Below are 22,538 nucleotides of genomic sequence, written 5' to 3' on the forward strand. Positions count from 1 at the left end.
TGCTGGAGCCTATCCCGTCCGTCATTGGGCAAAAGGCAGGATACACCCTGGACAGGCCATCAGTCCATCGCAGGGCAAGATCAGAACACATGAAGTGAATTTCAAATGATATTTTCCATAAAAAGGTTGCTTCCATACTTTCCATAAACTCTGTCATACATTTTTATCACCCTGGATAAATCAGGTAGTCTCAGCTAAGACCCCCTTTTCACTTCCTATACTTGGTGCAACAGTAGGACACATGGTCTGGTAAGCTGTCAATGTTATGATAATTTAAACAAACAATGTGGATATCCCTGCAGTCACAGCTTTAAACTGTCAAAACTGTTTCCCGTTTTGATAATCATAGCTAAGAATTGTAGAATAAGTGTTGGCATTTTATATATATATATATATATATATATATATATATATATATATATATATACACACACCGGACACTTTATTAGGTAGTAAAAGGTTGGACCCCCTTTTGCCTTCAGAACTGCCTTAATTCTTCATGGCATACTTTAAACAAGGTGTTGGAAACATTCCTCAGAGATTTTGGTTGGTTATTTCAGTAACTGTTGTCTTTCTATCATCTTGAACCAGTCTGCCCATTCTCCTCTGACCTCTCATATCAACAAGGCATTTTCGTCCACACAACTGCCGCTCACTGGATATTTCCTCTTTTTCGGACCATTCTCTGTAAACCCTAGAGATGGTTGTGTGTGAAAATCCCAGTAGATCAGCAGTTTCTTAAATACTCAGACCAGCCCGTCTGGCACCAAAAACCAGGCCACCTTCAAAGTCACTTAAATCCCCTTTCTTCCCCATTCTGATGCTCGGTCTGCACTTCAGCAAGTTGTCTTGACCACCTCTACATGCCTAAATGCATTGAGTTGTGGCCATGTGATTGGCTGATTAGCTATTTGTGTTAACAAGCAATTGAATTGAAATTAAAAAATATAAAGGAGACCTGGAACTGTTGAGCAGCTGAAATCCTATATCAAATAAGAATGGGAAAACATTTCACATTCAAAACAACAAATATTGATGAAACAGTGATAAACATGAAGCCATCCCAACTTTTTTGGAACATGTTGTTGGCATCAAATTCAAAATGGGCGTATATTTTTCAAAAAACAATAACATTTCTCAGTTTGAACATTTTGTCTTTTCCTTTTAAAATATGGTTTACATGATTTTATGTGTGTGTGTTTGTATATATATATATATATATATATATATATATATATATATATATACACACACACTCACAATTTACTTTATCAAGAATTCCCTTTTCTCTTGGAGCACAGCATGAACCAAAGGTACGAAGGTACTGGAAACATTCCTTAGAGATTCTGCTCCATGTTGACAGCAATGTTTCATGTAATTGCTGCAGATTTATCAGCTGCACATTCATGCTGCGAAACTCCCGTTCTACCACATCCCTCTACTTTATTGGATTCAGATCTGGTGGCTAGGGAGACCATTAAAGTATACTGAACTCACTTGACTTGTGCTTTGTGATGCAGTGCATTATCGTTCTGGACATAGCCATTAGAAGATGAGTAAACTGCTATAAAAGCTATAAAAGGGTACACATAGCCAGATATGCTGTGGCATTCAAACAATACTTGATTGGCCCAATGTGTGTGAACAAAGCATTTCCCACACCTTCACAGCACTACCACCAGCCTGACCTGCTGACATTCAGGCCAGTACACAACTGGAGGGCAGGGGCTCAAGGGGAAAAAGGACATGAACATGATTCACACTTCCTATACTAAATTTAATTTGATGTAAATGTCAAAAATTGAAATCACTACATCTGGCACCAGCAACCATGCCACAGTCAAAGTCACTTAGATTGCATTTTCCCCATGTGCTGTTTTTGGTGTTTGATATGAACATTAAGATCTTATATATACTACACCATTTCAAAATGCAAGCTCCTTTTGCAATGTGTGTAATAATATAGCAAAGTCGGAGACCACCCTTCATTTATTTAATATTCAGCCAAAACAGCTATTACGTATTTTTTTCAGGTTCAGGAAAACTAAATTCCCAGTGTATACACTAATAACCTTTATTATAGCTTTCATTCTTTTCAGAAGCCTTGCTTTCAATTTTCAAAGAAATCTGCAGATATGTTTTTTTTCAAAGTTCAGTCTTAGAAGTTGGTCACATTTTTTTTGATTCCCACAGTCAAAGTTATTCAAAACACATTCAACGATATTGAGTTCTGGACTACTCTGAGTTCTGACAACTCCAGCCGCTTCTTTACTTGATTTGCAATTTTTTATTCTTTTTTTGTCTATTTTCTTCTTGACAGCTACACAGTCTTTCAGTCTCATAGTATTGGACAGACAAAAACACCTGTGGATTCTTTCAGATTTGAAGTAAGAGTGTAGCTTGATTTTCACCTCTCTTTCAAAGATGAAAGCTTTAAGTAATGTTTACCTGATGGGGGCAGTTATGGTGGACTACTGGGTCTGACACAGTTGTTAAGAGGCCCATTTTGTCTATATATTATATATTTTTAACTTACTTAAGGGCTGCTTTGACTGTAAATGAAATAAATAATGGTGGCCTCAGACTTTTGCACAGTACTGTACATCAGGTATGATTTATGGCTGTAACACCTTTATGTTTCATAATGTCCATCTGAAGTGTAACTGAAGTGTAAGGGAGTGACTTGAAAGCAATCACAACTCTCTCTCTCTCTCTCTCTCTCTCTCTCTCTCTCTCTCTCTCTCTCTCTCTCTCTCTCTCTCTCTCTCTCTCTCTCTCTCTCTCTGTGTCTTTAATGTCAGCAGGGTCAGTGGTGAAATATGTGTATGCTTATGAATTTCACTCAGCTCTTTCAGCACTTTGCTACAGCATTGTTTCAGGACCAGCTTATGGGCTTTCAGGCTTCTTGCCAACATAATGCGTTCAAGTGCCAAAATAAAATATCAAGCCTGAAATTAATCTATGCCTATTGATGATGGATCTGGCAACCCGTGCTTTCACTTCGGGGAGTCACTTTGTAAGCCATCCAGAGCAGATATAAGTAAAAGGTCAGTCATTATGAGAGATTCGCCTGATTCTGCCCCAAACAATTATTCTCTCCTTCTCTCTGCACTCTCTCTCTCTCAGTTTTAGGACATTAAGGTCAGTCTCAGCTTCAGCCGAATTCATTGTAACTAGCTGACTTGTGTGTGTGCGTAGCCTTAGGCCATTATATTGCTGCAATATGAATAGCAGAGCAATTACTCAGGCCCAGATGGGTTGCCTTGCTCCTTAGAGAATGAGACTATCCTGCCATAACCCTGTTTTGTTCATATACAATCAAATACATGGGTACACCTGGGTGCATGCGCAAGCAGTCTTACATGTGCCGTGTTTATGGTGAGAGAGGAGTAATGCAAGAGAAATCAGATTAATGAGATATTTCTGCAAAAAGCTCCATGTACTTTAATGATGGGATGAACATGTAATTTATCATTAATAACAAACACACACACATAATTCTATCTTTTATAATGACGCATGCGGCCCATTGTCTAATATATAGAAACACCATACATGGCAATACACATACGAATGTGTTTAACTAATGTGTTCCAGTAATTGTTTTTTTGCTCAGAAAATCATGACTATTATAATAAATGCAATTACATAATACAGTTTGGCTAGAAGGTCAAAAAGACATCCAGAGCCTGGTTCTTCTAACCAGCTCACATCATCTCAGTTTTGAAATTCTGTAAAATTTGATTGCCAGCAAGACTGCAGGAAGTAGCAAATCATAGCACAACATTTGTACAGCCAATCAAAGTGCAGTATTCAAGTAACCCATTAAAGCACAGCAATCTAATTGTAGGATTCATCTAAGTGCAGAATTTAAATAGCCAGTAGGATTGCAGGATTCAGCTATCCTCTCAAAGCACAGTCAGATTCCAGGATTCAACTAGCCAGTCAAGGCTTGCATTTAGAATGTACGCAGATATGTTTGCATAGATACAGTTTAGCTAGTAGGTAGTTATATATATAAAATGTGTATGTGTGTGTGTATATATATATATATATATATATATATATATATATATATATATATATATATATATATATATATAAGACATCCATATATATATATATACATATATATATAAAAATACAGTGTGGCCTTTGAAAAAGTTGTGGAGCATTTTATAATTACGTTTTATTTTTTCCCCAATACATTAAACTTAACAAATACATAGTAGTTGTGCAATAAAGTGGTGCATGCTTTAGAGAATGTGTTAACTTACTTTCACTTACAAAAATCAACCAAAAATGTAATTTGACCTGGGTGTTTGCATAAGTCATTAGAAAATAAATAAATAAAGCTTAGCTGACAAAGCCACTGTGTCTTTCCGCTATTCTAATTCACCTCACTGTAGAGGATATACAGAGCTGGTCTTAGGACAGCATGTACATGTTCATGGATAAGAGTTCTTGTTCTAGTCAGTTCTACAAGTCGCATAGAGATATCCCAGCCCAAGGGAAGCAGCCTGACTTTAACTCACTGACAAATTATTTTCTGATAAAAATACTCTGTTGCATCTGCATACCTCAGTGCTCCCAAGCCCACTGAGAGAGCACAGACTTACCAGAAATACAAAGCTATTTATACAGTGCACGAACATCACCGTAAAACATTTTCAGCTAGTCCCACAGTGATGTTTACCGTTGTAGTGAGGCAACACATTTGAAACACATTTCCAAGTTTGGAGTAACAGAGATCTTCCCTGAATAAGGTTTACGGCTGCCAAGTTAACAGAGAGTTGAAGGTAGTCTGAAAAGGAATGAAGAAAAGAAGATGAAGATGAACTTTGTGAGAAGTCTGGACAAGTTGTTAGTGTAGGTAAACCACATGAGACCAGGTAGACCCATTTATGTGTATAAATATTAGGATGTCTGCTAAAGGATTGGACTTTTAGAAGTGGTCTTTCTTCTGAGTGTCAGTTATTGCATTCTCCTCTTTAATAAGCCATGAAGTTAATTCCCAGTTGGAATTTGTTTTCTGCATCATTGAATGTGTAGCTGACAGCTGTTGAGCCTCTTATTATAAAGCCTAAAATAGTCTATTGTGACAAGCTCTCTGCAAACAACATCACCAAAAATAGGGATGAAAAGACAAGCTAAGTGATATTTTGTCTTACCTGACTGCACATGTTGGCACTAAACAATATCTCTTTTTATTTATTGGCTCAGGTTTTGCTATTGCTTAGGTTTGCTATTTTGGCTGCTGAACTATTTTAAACCTGTGTTGTAGGAACCTGTCAGTGTTAATAATGACAGATAATAAGACTCGCAAAAGAAGAGCTGTGTTTTATAATAGTCCGTTTTCACCATATGCCCCCAAGCAAGACTATTCATCGAGGAATTACAACAGATTAAAATGCGTACATTAAGAATCAACAAATTAAGAGCATAATTTTGCAATGAAGAAACAATTAATGCAGATGGTTAAAAAAGTAATGGAAGAAGCAGTCCTCAGGCATGAGGCCCCAAATGCTTCTATCCAAAGCTGGGGCTGATTCAGTGATGAAGAGAAGATGAAAAAAAGAGCAAAAGAAGAGAAAGTGGGTATGATAGTGCCCTTCAGAGAGGCTCTCATGTTGCTTCTCAATGCCTGCCAACAGACTCAGGACAGTAAGAACAAACAGTAAACACACACACACACATGCACACAGACACACACTGGACATATGGGATGGTTCTAATCGTCTGCCCAGTCATTTGCATCCGTCCATCTAGTCTGTCCAATGTGACCCCTCCCTCTCCCTACCCAAGCCGCATCCCCCTCTACTAGAACACCTGTTTGATTTCTCAGCGGCAGATTAGCACTTTCCCTGCCTGACAAGAGAAACAGACAAAGGGTTGTCATCCTCTTACAGACATTCAGCACCACTTAAGCCCATCTCCACCATGGAGAAGCATTACTTAGATGATTAGTGGACTTAGTCATTCAAACTGATCCAAGGCCAGTTAAGGAAAAAGAAATGGCATCAGAAAACAGATCACTTGTCATTTACATGTGCATAAAATATATTACAACAACATGATTATTGCCAAAATCAGGCAAACGAAAGATATGTGGACATGATGCACATACTCAAACCAAGTAAATTCAATGCACCACTTTTTACAGTCAATCAAACATAAACTAAAGGGAGAATAGAATAGAATAGAATAGAATAGAATAGAATAGAATAGAATAGAATAGAATAGAATAAAGAAGGGGGGGCAAATTTGGTCTGATAAGTGGGGACCACCTTTGAGAGGGTAAAGCCTACATAAATAAATTTAAACATTAAAAATCAGATAACTCATTACAAGTTGTTCATTTTTTTTTCTTTATCTTGGAGAGAGAGAAGAAAACCAAGCTCCACTCTTGATTCAGATCTGAAAAATCCACAGGTGTTTCTGTCCATCCTTCCTGTGAGAAGACAACTCAGCGCTATGAGTCTGAAAGAATGTGTAGATGTGAAGAAGCTGCTACTGAGAAAAAAAAAATTTGCATATTTTAAAACTAGACTGTCGATTAAGGTTTTATGGACTAATGAGTCTAATTTGTAATTGGATTTGCTTGGATCGTGAGCTTTGGACATGTGGAAAAACATCCCTGGAGATTTCTTTGTAAAATGGAAAGCAGGTTCCCTGGAAAGAATGGAAGCTGTAATGAAGGCTCCATCCATATGTGGATAATTTGTAGCACAGATAAACAATAATCATGTAATGCTGATACAAATAAAAGGTTAGGCTAGCTGTTTTAGCCAAATTCAGTGTATGTGTGGCATCTTCATTCACATGGCTACTCTAGCTTGCAATGAAGCAGCGATATCAGTTGCATGAGAGAATTTATGTATAAAAAAAAGTTGTCAGTTATAAAAAGTATTAACTGTTTTTAACAACCATCCCATCCCCCGCCAAAATTATTTTGTATAATTTCAAGAAGTGGGAAGGGCATGTCCCCCTTAAGCCCCATTCCCCTCCAACTTTGTGCCATTGGAATTAAGAATAGATGGAAATGGATATTCGAAGAAGAGGAAGAATATCGTAATTGTTAAAGTATATTTCATACACAAATGGTTCTGCCAGGTCCTTTAGTAAAGGCAATGGCTCTGTTTAGTTATATATAGAACAATTGCATGCTTTAATATTTCTTTGCGTTGTGAAGAGATTATTCAGACTGATGGAGAATGTGTTGTAGCAGGTTCTGCTATTGTTACAGTACTCTCAAAAATTATTGTTCTTCAAGGTTTCTTTAGTTAAGAAAATGGTTTTATAAAGAACCATGAACACTGAAAGAAACTTTTTCACGATTAAAGGGTTCTTTTCACTGTGAAAGGGTTCTTCAGATTGATCGAGAATATGGTTCTATATAGCGCCAAAAAAGTTTCCTCTAATGTTACAAGCCTGACATCAAAACAATAGAAGAACCTTTTTGGTGCTATATAGAACCCTTTAGGTTCTGTATAGAAATATCTACAGCATATTCTACATCAATCTGAAGAACCTGCTGCAAAGAGTTTATTGAGTGTTCATGGTTCTATATAGAATCATTTTCTTTACTAAAAGTGCCATCATTAATTTTTTGGAGTGAATGTCAAGTTTGTAACAAATTCTCAAAAATGTTCTGTATAGAACCATATACAAGATTCTCCATTAATCTGAAGATCAAATTCACCATGTAATGAACCATTTAATCATGAAATGGCTCTATATAGAATAAAACAACAGCATCCAACAAAAGTACATGACATAACAGGCTGAATCTTTATGAATCACAAAACAGAGAAAAGAAAGTTATATATTATATCATAAAACAGCACAAAAGTTTATCAGAAGTATTTGGTCAGGCACCCTGTTGTTGATTCCCAACACCGCTGAGCCCACCTCTATCTCTAACGTTATCCATCCCCATGTTTCATTTAAGTTGGTATTTAGGACTTTTTATGAAATCCTTGCACATTGTTGTTTATAGCGTTTTCTCCCATAACCCCATAAACAGCACTCGGCAGTAGCTGAACTGTCTGAAAAGAACAGCATGTGTCACCTGGGGTTCAGTTGATCTCTTATATCCTTATAAGTTCCACATCACCACTTTAGCGTAAAGCTGCACATTATTTGTGAGGAACATTATGACATACTTTTGCGCTCTTCTGAGTTTGAGTTTGTCACAGCCTCAGGGAACTTTACACAACAACTTCAGAATAACATTTTCATTCTCCTTCATGAGTTAAAGTGACCTGATTTTTTTCCCTTTCTCTCCGAGATGAAATGTTGTAAATCTTAATGAATATGCATGGCAGGGCTGAAAGTAAAAATGTTTAGCATAATCATGTTTATTCAAAGGTTCATTTTCCATTTGACTTCCTCTTCGATTGAATTTTTTACACAACAAGAAATTAAAACATTTTACGCACCATAATGTGAAATTTAAATATATTAATTAAATTACCAAGTCCATAGGTCTATGATACTCTATGTATCTCGGCCCCACTAATCCTCTTGCTGATGGAGCTTCTTGAGAGCACGCAGCCTCTTCTGTGTTGTTCAGTCTCTACAGTGGTGGTTAAGCCACAGGCAAAAGTTTGAATGCCCTGGTCAGATGTCATGTTTTGTTGATTTTCTGTTTTCTGTTTGTTGAACCATGAGTGATTCTATGCATGGTGAAATGGTTCAGATTGATGGAGAAGATGTTGTATATAACAAGGTTCCGTTATTATTACAACACTCTTAAAAATGATGCTTCCTTATGTGTTCCTAAGTAAAGAAAATGGCATACAAGCATAAACACTCAAAGAACCTTTTCCATGGTTCTTTATAGAACCTTTTTGAAAATGGTTCCATATAGCACCAAAAGGGGTTCTTTGATTGTTATGATGTCAAGACTGACACAATAATAGAACCCTTTTGGGAGTTCATGGAACCAGTTTCGATACTAAAGAACCCTTGAAGAGTCATCATCTTAAATGTGCATTTTCACAGCTTATAATCATTCATTCAAGTAAATGGCTGCTTTTCATTTACTTGATTCAAATGTGTTACACATGAATAAAATATAGTACATCAACAGACTTCCTGACAGAAGTTAAATAAATGACAGTATTGTATTGATGTAATACATTTCATTCATGTGGAATCAATTTGAATCCAGTAACTTCAAAGCAGTATTTGTTTTTCTATTGTTTCTCTACTTTTTAGTGTTCTATCCACTGACCTAATGAACTGAGGAAGGAATTGCATGCCTTGAAACTTTAACACCATTTACATCCAACAACATCCATGCAACTCTCAGTGAAAAAATACACTCACCTTTTCAAAACTATATAACTAATATATTTATTTCGGAAAAGTTACTGAATAAAACACAGTAGTTAAATATTAAGATTAATAACTGTATAATAACCCTGCAGATTATAAGGTTAAGCTTGTAAGCAATCTTACAATATTACAGTACACAAGTATTGCAGTCTAGCGTGTTTACTTCCTTCTTATGCATTCAGCGAGCTTCTCTCTCCTGCTTGTTTACGTGGTGATGCAGCTCCACAGACAGGCTGAGTAACAGGTGTTTATAAATCTAGACCTCACAGGAAGCCTCGTCTCTGCCAGCTTCAGCGGGCCACTCAAGCAGAAAGCCAGCATGGTGGAAAATCGCTGTCTGGCGCTTCGCTACCTTCAAAGACCAGTCAGGATGTTCTCTTGTCACCAATAGCAACCGTGAGGTACTTCTCTTCCCTCTTTCCGTGTTACTGTATAAATACTGTTAAAATACTGTAAATCTAAAATACACTGTAAATGCTCTTACAAATTGTTATGCATAATGATGCTATTACAAAAGTAATGTTTTGGAAGCTAAGAGCTCATAGGCTTTTCTGTATAGCTATCCTGACATCTTTTACTAAAATCCATCACAAACTCCATTGTCTATAGGGACTTGTTCCAAATACACTTAGTTCAGCCCAAATTTGATCAGACTGATTGCATGACTGTGCAAAAGCAAAAGAGACCATCTTTCATATATATTTAAATTCAGGCAAAATGGCTACTGAATACAAGTTATTTGTTGTTCAGAGTCAGGAAAAAAAAAGAAAACATATATTACTCATAAACTTCTAAACAAGCCTGAACAACTAAAAATAACATGAGTTATTCAGTATTTAATGTGTTCCCATGCTTTCATTTATTCAAAGGAAAGTGCAGGGATATTTTTCCAAACCTCCAAAGTTCAGTCTTAGAAGTTGGTTTCATTTTCTGCTACTGTGAGGCGGTCAGTCTGTTTTTCTCATAACACAGCAGCCTCTTTGTTTGATTTCAAATTCCTTTTTATCAATAACAGCTTCTGGACAGTGTGCCTGAGAGAGACCCCTGGAGCTGATTTGTATTCTGACAGTGGTGGACAGAAACACCCGTGGATGCTTTCAGATCCAAAACAGGGGTGGAGCTTGAATTGTTCCTATCACTCAAAGATGAAAACTTTAAATACTGTTTATCTGAGGGTGACAGTTTTGGTGGTTGTCTAGGTCTTGGTTGTTAGGAGTTCCATTTTTTTCTATATTTTCTTCAGATTCTTTCAACCTCCGTTTTGGAAACTTTTCTATTGGCTTTCTCCTACTTTATGAAAATTGATTGCCTTATAAATGAAGGGTGGTCTCTGACTTTCGCACAGAAAACCATATATTAAAATGCACAGGTATGTACAGTATACATCAATGTAGCTGTATACCACAGACTGCCCTAAAACAACCAGAGAGCTCCATATACTGCCAATGTGTGTGTGTTTGTGTGTGTGTGTGTGTGTGTGATGCTGTCTCTGAGAGAGAGCTTTTTGCTGCCAGCATTTTTCAGCTTTGTAACTATTGTGCATCATTTGGTTTGAAAGGACTGCAGGCTACATTATTTATACAACCCACAGCACCAAAGAGACATCGCAGGCTTAACACGCAACCTCTCTCTCTCTCTCTCTCTCTCTCTCTCTCTCTTTCTCTCTATCCCCCTGGAACTGGCTGTCTTTAACATTTTAACGCAAATCGCTTCATCAGTGTGGTCAGAGATAGGAAATAATATCATTTAATCTGAGTAACTCAGCCCACAGAGGCCCCCAGAACTACTCTCTTATTTGCTGATCCAGAATCAATGATAAGGCATGCTGCACTGAGAAAACACTGAAACAGAGATCAGCAATACAACGATTTAATTGTCATTGTTATAAATTATGCCAATGATTTATTTGTCATTGGCATAAATTACAGCATTATCAGGGACGAGTTACTGGCTGGGCCATTGGGACCTTTGACTGCCAGGGGATTTGGGGGTTCAGGAGGCTTCAGACCACATGACTCGAGTGCGCTCAAACACTTGAGACAATCCACTACATTGCAAACATTAGATGATTGTGTAGCTACTGAATATGCAGAAATGATTAATACATGTAATAAATGAAGAAATCTTGTCCGTTTTAAGACCAGTTTTCAAATTTTTGCATTTAACTGTCCACGTTTGTAAGATTATTTCTGTTTTTGCATTATCACTTGATTTGGCTTAGGAAAATGAGAAGAAATTTTGATTAAAATTTTAAACTAAAATTTTTAAATAATGTAATCACAAACAAACATAAACATGAAATATAATTTAATTTCATATTTGGGTGTTTTGTCTTTTCTTTTGCGGATTGTTAGAGTGCAGGGGCCTCCAAAGCCCCTTGTGCCAAGGAGCCTCGCCAGACCATGATCTATCCCTTGTCACAATACACTGTTCTGAGTTTATCTTGAGTATGGTCAGTACTTCTAGGACACTGAACAGCTGCATATGTCAAAGAAAAGAGATTTAGACCAAACCTATAGAACCTATAAATAACAACAACCAGTATAGAGTAATTGTGGTAAGGAGTCTCTGATTTGGTGTTAGCTTTTTATGTCTATTTTCTTCATTTATTCTTTATGATTGTTTGATTTTTCCTCCTGTTTCTTCTTCTCATTCAAAAATCATTCTATATGTAATCTATCACAACTTGCAAAAGCAAATATTGTGTATTGAAAAATATTGTGCTTGCCCACCCCTAATACTCCATTATGTGATAATAACTATGCCGAGTAAGTACAGACACAGAAAAATCCAGTGTTAAAATGATGGAAACGTAAACGTGACCCTGAAGCAGGAAGGAAATGACGGAAGGGAAGGCAGGGGATCTGGGCTGGCACGGGTCACATATGTTAATAAACACATCATATAGCTCGCTGACAGTAGAGGTGACTCCGCCCATGATATAAAACCCGAAAGGTGAAACTACCTCTGAAAGTCACCATGGTGACGATGATGATGATGCACTGCATTCTGCTGGCTCTGATCCAAATGGACTCTTTCCATCCCGCCATTATTAAAAAGCACCTGGTGTCCTTACCAGACGTCCGACTCTGAGAATAAATCGGAAAATATGGAAGAGACAAAGAGATGAAGGCATAGACAGAGAAGTAGAGGCTGGCCCCCAATCTGTCTCACCCTTTTGAGCTGAGTGGATTGATTCCCGGAAGAGTATTTTTGGTGATATGCTCAATGTTTTCTACAAAACTCAGCAGATGAGCTCCTTCATTCATTTGACCTCTTATGAGCAGCATAATAGCTACAAACTGAGATGAGTTTATTTGGTTTGGCTCATTTTTTTTACATAATTTTGTTCCTTAATTTGGCTACTCAGCAGTAAATATGATACACAGTCTCACAGTAAGAACCTTTATTGTTGGGTTTTACAGTGAATGCTGTGGTTATTCTCAATGGGTCTCTTGAGATTTCACCTGGACTTAGTTTATAGTGTCCAGGGCCATAGGTTACGTGAGAGGAGGCTTGTGTCAACCTGGGATGAAGCATGGTTGTATTGCTTGGTTAAAGCCACAAACAGATTCACAATCTGTCATGATGCATTTGGCACTCAGTAACATAAAGGAGCAGATTTAAAGGCTCTAAAGGGCTGTTTTACGTATGCATTTTTGCGAACAGTGAAACAAAACCCCAATAAATTTAACTCACACTGGTGTAGCTGGTGTAGGAAAATAAAACATTTTGACAAAGAAAAGCAGCACCAGGGAGCATACTGGAAAATGGTGTGCTTTTTATTTAGCAGCTTACTCATTTTATAGTACTGTAATAGTGCACTTGGTGGCTAGCCATAGAACTGGCCCACCCAGAAAACAGCAAGGGGGAGATAATTCCAGCTGAACACTCAGTGAAACACTCCTAGACTTGCTGACTAGCTAAACAAACACACATATATCACCATAGTACATAAAGTAAATGCTAACACACACTTAATTCAGATAGATTTTCAGAGTTTGATATTTTATCCATTTAATTTGACCAATTCATTGATTTTTCTTTGTTCTTAAACAGTGAATTTTTGCAAATGTTAAACAAAAATATAGTGTACTCCTATTTTTTCATGGCAAATGTTTTGCTGATGCATTTTGTTTGTTTCATCTTGTTCCCAACACACACACACACACACACACACACACACACACACACACACACATATATATATATATATATATATATATATATATATATATGTGTGTGTGTGTGTGTGTGTCTGTCATAAATGTGAAGTAAACAGGACTGGCTTCACAAGTTCCTAATTGTTAGGAATCATTATTCAGAACTAGGATTACTGAGAGTCATCTTACCCAGAAGGATCTTACCAAGAACTGTGTTACACCATCTTACCCAGAACCATTACTGTATTCCAAGCAGTTGCATCACACCACTGAGTGTCTGCATCCTTTCCCAGGGAGACTTTGCATGTGCTCTTGCCTTACTGCTTGACATTTAAAGAAATTTGTGAGAGTGTTCAATTCATTGAAAGAGGACCTTGCTTCAGTGAATAGGTTGGCATGGCAAATCATTACTGCTGGCTTAAACTCTCTTCTGAGTTTTTTCAGTAAGTAACGAGGATTTGCTGGCCAGTAATCCATTGCTGTCTGTTCACATTCTGGCAAGATTAACCCACTTTCCCTGATGCTTAGTTACCTAACATGCCTGTCATTATGTCATTAAAGAAAACAGTCCAATCAGCAGGCAGTGAAATATGACCCCAAACACAATATCAAACCATGACTATTAGAGCTAGGCCTCCGGGTTCTGATATTAAATGTCCAAACTCAAAAAACACTTCTATGATAATCCTAATTTCTGCTGATGCTCATAAGGGATTCTAGTGGTGTGTGAGCACTGAGCAAATGTCAATACACATTAACCTTTTTGTCTATTCTAGATTATAAATAGACATTTGAAGCTTGGAAATACATTTGTTTTCTTTGAAGCTTGCAACAGAATTCAACATATTTAACAGTTTTACAGTTACTCAGTAAAGAGCTCTGGCACAGACTTGCCACTGTTTTCTATTTCTAACATCTGACAGAAACCCATTGGTAAGGCTACGCAGTCAGTGACCTGTCCAGGACTTCCAGAAGGCCTAAAGTGATGTTTTTTCCTCACGAAGTTGGTCCCACCCCATTGTAAATCCAAACATGACTGGTTGATTCCAGTTCTTAATTATGTTAATGCAACACATTAGGCTTTCAGTGCAGCTCCTGAAGGCCCAACCAATGGGAAAGCCCATATAGTGTGCTTAAGTAGATACCACTGAGGAAAAAAAACTCTGTTTCCAAACAAAACTTAACAATGACATAAGAGACAGAAAAATACTTTACATTTTAAAATGTAAGTATGATGTTTCCATTAAATAAAATCAACAAAAATTCCAGACAAGTTCACAAGAATCACAAGGCCTTGTGGTTCCCCACAGCCTATATTAGTCTCTGTTATCCAAAAGCAAACCAAACAGCCCTGCTGGTGTTGACAGTCAAATTGAGGTGAACTCAGAATGATAGCCATCTGTAGTAGTGATGGAGATGTAAGGCAACTTCAGAACCTTTTCATAATTCAGGTCACATACACACACACACACACACACACACAGCCCGCTAAATGTGCCTGAGTGAAGATGAACTCAATGAGAAAAGCACAGTGGTCAGCAAAAAGTGAATGGGCCTATGCTACGCTAATGTGCTTCGCTAACGCTAATGTTGCATTCTCCAGATGTGCCTGTCCTCAAGGTCATCTCTACCTGCTAATAAACCATGATTAGCATTCAGGCTGCCTCTGGCTAATGGCTAAGGAGGATCTTTTATGCTTGCTTTTTCTTTGAAACATGTTTGTACTAATTAGGGTGCAGATTATGAAGGTACAGTGATGTGATTTCAGACTACTTAAAATGTTAGGCTTGCTATATGGTCCACATAGTATTAGGTAGGCTGTGTAGGCCAGCTAGCCTACTAGCTATTCACTGTTCTGCTCCATTCCTTTTCCGCACACACAAAGCAGACTCTGTGCCTTTAAACTGTGGGCATTCATTCAGAAACTGCAGTAACAGCCTTCACCTTTCACCTCAGCAGTCTAGCATGTAGCATACATTCACAAACGGGTGTGAAATACAACCACACAGCTGCTCACTTCCTCTGTTTCCTCATGATCCCTCTTTTCTGTCTCTAATCCTTCACACTGGGAATGCTGTTAAGCACTACCATGAGCCTCAGGGTCTCTGCTGTTTATCTCACGTACACACACAAACACATACGTACTCGAAAGGTAGCCTCCCCATGAATGCACGCAAACAGGAACACAGTGCAGCAAGCTTCTGGCCACTTAAGGGACTAATTATGGAATGAACTTCTCCACCAGCATGACAGTAGCATGTTTTATTTAAGCTGTCCAAGCCATAGCTCAGAGCAGACAGAAACGAGCTGTTCCTGGACCTCTTCTGCTTCCCCAGATTCCTAATCCCAGTCTTATTAACCCTGCATGCAGGCCAGAGGTTCGCTTGGCCTCTTTACAAGTCCCCGTTCAGCTCGATAAGAAATTACTGAATGAAACAACCACACACTTTCTCTTCCTCAGCTATTCTGTGTCCTTTTCTTTCTTTAACTGAATGTCCAGCATTCTAGGACATTTTCAAATGGAGCATACCCTACATTTTTCTTGTCCATTATTTTTTTTCTTTGTTTGTGTTTATGTACCAAAACAATCATAATCCATTTTTAAATGATCATTTTCTAACCTCTCTTTAGCTCTGAGACTAAAATAGGTTGTTTTATTACTGTGCTGTTAGGATTGATATATGTAAATGATCTCTATTTTGATTGGCAGTCCTGTATTGTATCTCATTCAAAAAGCAGTCTGGGTTGAAACACTAAGGAAATTTTGGTTATCCATGATATGGGCAGTTTAAGCACTCAGTCTATTTCAAGAGTAAAAGACTACATCCCATTTGATAGAAGGTTTTGTATTTTCTCACATGAAAAAAAAATCAAGGCAGAAATCTTTCTTGTTTTTTTCGGCCTGGGTATGATTGCCCTTCTAGCCAGTTAGCCAGTATAATTCAGTTTGAGGCTGACTTTCCTTCATACAATTAATAAACTAAATACATTTAATTTGATATTAAAGGAATACTTGAGCATTTTTCAACCTAATCTCTATCTGCCACATTTGTAGCCTGTAGTCGAATATCCCATACAATAATTTTTAATGCAAGACCCCTTCTTACTAAGGAAGCCAGAATCTTTTTTGCTGTCTTCAAAGTTCTGGGAAATTGTCTGTGGTAATCAACTATACTACAGATTAATATTAAATAACAGTGTAATGCTAACAGTTATTCTACTCACTATGGATTACAAACAGCACTGAGCATTGACCTGCAACTAAAACATACATTCGAGTCCCAGCAGGATAAGGTGATTCCATGGCTGGTGTCCCTGAGGACACAGGTGTCTGCAGTCATACATCCTGTTGAATATTTAGCATTTTGAGATGGAAGACAATACATGGTGAGTAAGGTGGAGGGGGAGTGGGGTTGGTTGGCACATTTTTCACTCTTTTACCAGATATACATTATGTTTCCAAAAGTATTCACTCACCCATCTAAATCACTTCCACAGCCACAGGTGTATAAAACCAAGCACCTAGGCATGCAGACTGTTTCTACAAACATTTGTGAAAGAATGGGTCGCTCTCAGGAGCTCAATGAATTCCAGCATGGTGCTGTGATAGGATGCCACCTGTGCAACAAGTCCAGTCATGAAATTTCCTGTTTTTTTTTTATTAAGTTTACTAAATATTCCACAATCAACTGTCAGTGGTATTATAAGAAAGTGGAAGCGATTGGGAATGACAGCAACTCAGCCACGAAGTGGTAGGCCACGTAAAATTACAGAGCAGGGTCAGCAGATGCTGAGGTGCATAGTGCACAGAGGTTGCCAACTTTCTGTAGAGTCAATCGCTACAGACCTCAGAATTTCATGTGGCCTTCAAATTAGCTCAAGAACAGTGTGTAGAGAGCTTCATGGAATGAGTTTCCATGACCGAGCAGCTACATCCAAGCCTTACATCACCAAGCACAATGCAAAGCGTTGAATGCAGTGGTGTAAAGTGCCGCCACTGGACTCTAGAGCAATGGAAACGTGTTCTCTGGAGTGATGAATCATGCTTCTCCGTCTGGCAATGCGATGGACAAGTCTGGGTTTGGCGGTTGCCAGGAGAGCAGTACTTGTCTAACTGCATTGTGCCAAGTGTAAAGTTTGGTGGAGGGGGGATTATTGTGTGGGGTTGTTTTCAGGAGTTGGGCTTGACCCCTTAGCTCCAGTGAAAGGAACTCTTAATGCTTCAGCAGACCAAGGGATTTTGGACAATTTCATGCTCCCAACTTTGTGGGACCTGTTCCAACATGACTGCGCACCAGTGCACAAAGTAAGGGCCATAAAGACATGGATGAGCAAACTTGACTGGCCTGCACAAAGTCCTGACTTCAACCGGATAGAACACCTTTGGGATGAATTAGAGCGGAGACTGTGAGCCAGGCCTTCTGATCCAACATCAGTGTCTGACCTCACAAATGCACTTCTGGAAGAACGGTCAAAGATTTCCATAAACACTTCCCTCCTTAACTCCTAAACCTTGTGAAAACCCTTTCCAGAAGAGTTGAAGCTGTTATAGCTGCAAAGGATTATGAATGGGATGTCACTCAAGTTCATTTTCGTGTGAAGGCAGATGAGCAAATACTTTTGGCAATATAGTGTAGCTTACATTAGGATAACCCAACTTGCAGCAAATAAAAGCTGAACATCTTAGAAACTATTTCCTGAAAATAGTGCATTTGCAACTAAATTGATGTTGTGCCTTCCAGCCTTAACATCTGGTTGGTTAGCATATGTTATGGAATGGTTGGTACTTCACAAGGTTATCATTTTAACAAATCAATATTTTTTCCAGTATGAGAGAAATTGCATACAAAAATGTGCAGAAAATGCCAGATTTCTCTTTGTTCCTTGTAGAGGGTGTGATACACACACACACACACACACACACACACACATTTTCTAAGCCGCTCCTCCCTCAGGGTCGCGGGGGTTGCTGGAGCCCATCCCAGGGTGTGAACAGTTATTTTTATTAAAAAAAATTGACAAAACATTTGACCAGAGGTGTTCGAACCTTTGCATTCGGCTCTGTGTTGGTTGAGAGGACAATCATTTTTATGTTACATTTTTGTGAAAGTTTCCCCTTCTCACTGTGCCAACCAAGCCCTACATCAGCCATGCCCATTCTCCTCTATATGAACCTTCTACCCTCACTCAGCATGGTCATAGAATTATGTGATACACTGGGAACTACACTCATGCAGGTGTAGAGGTTTCAGTCTCTATAAAACACTACAAATAAACTGGCTAATTATTAAACAGATGAACTCCATGTAGACTTTGCAGTTATTCAACAGAGTGCTGTTTCTCTGACGTTCTTGCTGAAAGCCCAACTGGAACAGTCTGGTCTCTGCACAACATAATGGAGTAATAATGAGCTCAGTACAAAACCCTAACACAGTCTCGCTCCCTCCCCTTCTGTGTCACACCATAAGTGCTTCCCATATGTGGTACTGTAAACCTTCACAACATAAAAGTCCCCGGGGGAGCTGTGCTGACCTTTGCTGAACCTCTCCAGCACAATAGATGGGAGGAAATATTTACACACACCAAACTGAACTAACTACACTTTACAGGCAGAAACAACAGCATCATGTTAAAGTGTTATTGATAAGTAACTTTAACTTGGGCTGTTAAATCAGTAGTAAATGTAGTAAGTGCTATTTGTTGTAGCCTCATTTAGTGCAATTATTGTATACTTTACAGATATTTATTGATATTAACTTACATGTTAGTTTTACTATATGTTCACAGATGTAGTACATGACGCTGTGGAGTTTTCATAAGTCAGTCAAATATACAGTATCATACAGACTTACTGATTGTCACCCTCATTCACTTCAGAGTGTGCTCTATCTATACATCATTCTGAACCTTGTTGTCATTGGATTGTTCCACAACCCAGACTGCGCATAGGCTTGTGGCCTATAATTTCATTTTATACAAAGATCAGTGAGTAATTAGCAGAATCCATATTCCTCCCAACACGTTCCTCTCTTTCATTAAGCCACAATTATTAAAAAAAGGAAAATTACATTTCTATTGACACTGAGCTGGACTGAGTGCATGGATCTACATTAAAGGGTGGGGTGGGGGGGGGGGGGGGTTGTATTAGTGTTGAGGTGTTGCTCAGAGCAGATGGGCCTCGCAGCAGCGTTTTTTGGGGGACCCCTCGCCCCTCGACAGGGCCGCTGGAGTCCCACACTAGCGGGCTGAGGGGAGCCAGGTGGCCACGGCCCCTCAGACCAGCTGGGAGAGTGATGGGCCATCTGACATTCAGGGAGAAAATGATACACTTTCCCCAGCACACACTTTGCATGTCAATACCTCCACGGTACAATAAAACACAGAGAGAGAGAGGGAGGCCAATCAAGGAACAGAGCTAATTATCGTGGCAGTCTGCTCTTTTTTCTGTGGGCTTTTTTTTGTGCACTCGAGAGCATAATGCCAAGAGGATAATGAGATAACAGACCCAAAATGTACACGAACAATGCCTGCAGTAAAATGCTATAGAGCAAATGGGGCATGTATACTGTCACAGAAGAACAGCAGTTGAGCTTTGTTTCAGAAAAAAAAACAAGTTTGTATACAGTGCTGTGCCATTAAATACAAATTATTCATTTTTTAGCATTTCAAGAAACTTGCTTTCAGTTTCTCAAAGACATCTGCAGGGATATTTTCCCACACTTTCAAAGTTCAGTCTTTCTGCATCTGAGGATCCGTGTAATCCCAAATATAGGTTTAGACTCACCAGTCAATAAAACCTTGCTCCACATCTCAGATGCCGTTTCTGTTTTCTAGTGCAAATGTTCTTTTTTGTCTATTTCCTTTCCTCAGTAATGACTTTTTGACAGCTGCACATCCTTTCAGACTCATAGTGTTGAGCGGTCTTCTTACAGTGGATGGACCAAAACACTTGAACACTTGTGGATGTTTTCAGATCTGAAGTAAGAGTGGAGTTTCTCCTCTCTCTCAAAGATGAAAGCTTTAAGTGCTGTTTATCTGATGGTGACAGTGAATCTGATGGTAATCAGGTCTTGCATGGTTGATAGGAGTTCAATGTTCTCTGTATCTTTTAATCGTTTTTTGAACTCCAATTTTGGAAGCTCCTGTTTTTGCACTTCTTTTCCTTTGATTTATCCGTTCATTGTGTAAGTGGATTATTTCATATATAATGTCCTCAAACGATCTCCTGAAAAATGAATAACTATGAAAAAAGTGACTGTTGTTAATAAAATACGTTTTTATTAATAGAGAGTTTGACTGGTGTCAGTTTGTGATGTTGAGATTGAATATGTTGCAGACAGACTTTTAACAGGCAGGCAGTGACTCTTTTAACTTGTTAGCCATGATGCAGCAGTGATTGTGGAAAAAGCTCAGTGCCCCCTGGGGTCCAGCCTACAGTGAGAAAGAGGCGTCTGCATGACCTTTTCACCTTTCAGATTACTGTGTGTTGGGGGTAATTGAGGCATCTCTTCTTTTTTTAAACTTCACGTTAGGGTCAGCCAGGTGTTCCCGAGTGACCAAGAGCCAGGGTCAGCAGCTGACATCCTCTCTCCCTCTGTCTCTCTCTCTCTCTCCCCATCTTCCTTGCGTGGACCCCCTCCCACTGGTTATTTGAGAACACAATGGGTATGGATGAAAACACATGAAGGGTCTGAAAATGACTCATCCACAAAGAATCGCTGCTCTTGAATTGGTGACAGGTGTATTATTACTGGTTACTTGCAGCTTGTCCGTTTTTGTTTGTTTGGTTGGTTTTTTTTTTAGCAACACCTCAGTCCTATCAAACGTATTACCAATAGTTTTTATTGTAATACTTATGCATGCTGTCATAATTCCACTGCTGTCCACCATTGTGTTTAACCCTGTTCAGTAACTGACATAATGGCATAATCATTTAGTTGTGCAAATGTCAACATGACGTTTCATCTTAGATGAAGTTCACCCAATATATAGCCTTTGTTATTGCTGCATAAGTGCCATTAGGACACCACCACTCTTCAGTAACCTTTTTCTAACAGTTCTAGATAATTTAGATAACACAACTTTTTTGTAAAAGCACACATTTCAATCAAAATGTATTTTATTAACATAAAACAATTCACTGTTCTTAAACAGGCATGAATTGCATTTTATGATTACTGTGACAAGAGTTTAAGAATGACGACGCTACCGGCAGAAATGATGTCATTTTTCAGAGTTTTCAAATTTTGATAATAAAAAAAGTCAAAAACAAAAATATATTTATCTCAGCATGTTTGGTCAGTTTGCAACCACTTGTGTAAATCAGCAATTTGAAGGCTTAGGCTTATTCCCAACCTTACTCTGCAGGAAATTACTGAAGGATATTCTAGTAGACTGCTCGTAGCTGAATTTATGATTTTGTACTACAAAACAACCTGAAAAATGTTTTATAATAACAGTGCATAATGATTTCTTTATTTAAAAATGTGATTTCAGTAATCTATCTGACAAACTCTCACCTGTTGTATCTAAATTTTAATTCTGACATCCAAAATCTAAATCTTTGCATTTTTGTTTTTATTTATATCTTATTTGCATATCTAACTGTATTTTTATACAAAAAAAATCTATACATAATATACTTGTAAGACTGTAAGTAATCAGCTGGCAATGATTTGTTCAGATTTAACTAAAAGCTATGATGCGATTGGTTTGTCTATGCTGGACAATCGAATTTGGGTGTTTGTTGCAGAATGTATGGTCGGTGTGCTCTGGCCTTTACAGTTTCCTTTCCTCTCCTTCCACCCCCACTTGCCCTGAGTCAGTGGGGTCTCATGTCTTTGTCCATGTGGCTGGACTCAGCAGAGCAGAGGGGAAGGCGATGGAGAGCAGCTGCTGACTGGACACCTAAGAACAGTTCCCATCGAGGCCCGTCAGCAGGAACAGCAGTGATTGCGGCAGCATGCTAATGCAAAAAGGGGGGCAGTGAGAGATGGGGCCTGGGGGATGGACTAAGGAGAGGACCTTAAGCTA

The 22,538-nt window shown here is 38.5% G+C and overlaps 1 long non-coding RNA gene across 1 annotated transcript; it reads left to right on the plus strand.

Annotated features, from left to right (window-relative positions):
- The first annotated feature begins 8,169 nt into the window (after nucleotides 1–8,169).
- On the plus strand, nucleotides 8,170–22,299 carry LOC119262668. The gene is made up of 3 exons (XR_005129805.1): nucleotides 8,170–8,181; nucleotides 10,294–10,296; nucleotides 22,170–22,299. It is a non-coding gene; the product is annotated as an uncharacterized LOC119262668 (long non-coding RNA).
- The last annotated feature ends 239 nt before the right edge of the window (nucleotides 22,300–22,538 follow it).

This window comes from Pygocentrus nattereri, chromosome 28 (genome assembly GCF_015220715.1).
Source record: "Pygocentrus nattereri isolate fPygNat1 chromosome 28, fPygNat1.pri, whole genome shotgun sequence".
NCBI lineage: Eukaryota > Metazoa > Chordata > Actinopteri > Characiformes > Serrasalmidae > Pygocentrus > Pygocentrus nattereri.